Source organism: Helobdella robusta (assembly GCF_000326865.2).
Source record: "Helobdella robusta unplaced genomic scaffold HELROscaffold_53, whole genome shotgun sequence".
NCBI lineage: Eukaryota > Metazoa > Annelida > Clitellata > Rhynchobdellida > Glossiphoniidae > Helobdella > Helobdella robusta.
This window is the reverse complement of record NW_008705278.1, coordinates 1,186,209-1,187,855: the sequence shown is the minus strand read 5'-3', so window position 1 is coordinate 1,187,855 and position 1,647 is coordinate 1,186,209.

Sequence of the window (1,647 nt, the reverse complement as noted above, 5' to 3'; positions counted from 1 at the left end):
GAGAGAGAAAATGAGAGAGGAGGAAGAGGAAGTTAAGAAAACAATAAGACAAACCATAAAAAAAACTTCAAAAAATGTTCTCAAGCCGTCTCTCTTAAATGAATATAACATAAAAACTGAGTTAAGTAATTTATTAGACTGCTGGCTACGCATTAACGTTTGTTGGTTGGTTTTTTGGTTTGTTGGTTGGACTGTTTGTTGTTTGGTTGATTGGTTGATTATTTGATTGGTTAGATGGCAAGTGTTTTAATTAGATGATTGATTAGTAGGTAGTTTGGTTGATTGATTGATTGGTTCGTTGACTGTTTTGAAATTAGTTAATTGTCTGGCTGTTAAGGTTATTGATTTGTTAGTTGATAGGTTAAATGGTGGATTGATTGATTGATTGAATAAGTAAATTAATTAAATATTAAAGCAAAAATTTAATAAAAAAATTTTTTTTTTCATACAAAGGAATTATGAAGATAACGAGTCACAATAGAACCATAAAAATTGTCTTCTCTTGTCCGTTTTTGCCTTGTAAATGTTTTCACGTGTGTGCTTGTGTGTGCGTGTGTATGCGTGTGTGTTTTGGTTTTTATGAAGCTTACTGATACTTTTTTTTGTTAAGTTTTTTTGATTGTTTTTTGTCGATAGCCCTATATACATGCATGCCTATTTATACATACATCGACCAATATCTCTACTTTCTCCACTTTCCAAAGTACTAGAAAAAATAATTTTTGTCAGAGTCACCTCATTTCTGTCCATAAATAAATTATTAAATGATAATCAATATGGCTACAGAGCACAGCATTCAACTGAGCAAGCTGTGCTGCAATTAGCACAAAATGTTATGAATAATCTTAACGAAAAGATACTGACTGTAGGTGTATTCATAGACCTCTCAAAGGCCTTTGACGTCATCAACCACGATATACTGATTAAAAAATTAAATTCACATGGAATAAGAGGAAAAGTAAGTGCATGGTTCAAAAGTTATTTAGAGAACAGAGACCAGTATGTGGCAATAAAAAGTCACTCCTCAACAAAACTTAACGTAAGATCAGGCGTGCCACAAGGATCAATTTTAGGTCCTCTTCTATTCATAATCTTCATGAACGATTTTCAACATGCAACTGATGCAAATCACCTTCTATATGCAGATGACACTAACATCTTCTTCCCAACTGAAAGAAGACCCATTGAAAGAAGTAGAATACATCAATAACAGTCTTCAAAATATATCAACCTGGTTTATCAAAAATAAATTAATAGTAAATTATTCTAAATGTAATTACATTATTTTTGGTCCGAAAATTTTAACAAATATTATACCTAACCTAGACATAAAAATGAACAATATTTCTATTCCTCGCTCAACCAGCACAAAATTCCTTGGAGTAACAATCAAGGACAATCTTTCTTGGGATATTCACATAGATACTATGTCTAAAAGAATATGCAAAACCCTAGGAGTTATAAGCAAAATTAAAAATAAATTAAATAAACCTACTCTAATTGACCTGTATTATTCGTTAATCTTTCCTCACCTCATCTACTGCAACGTAATTTGGGGAAACAGTCCTGACATTCATCTAAAACAGTTAACAAAATGCCAAAACCGATTCATCAGAATATTTAAAAATCTTCATCCTCATTGTCACT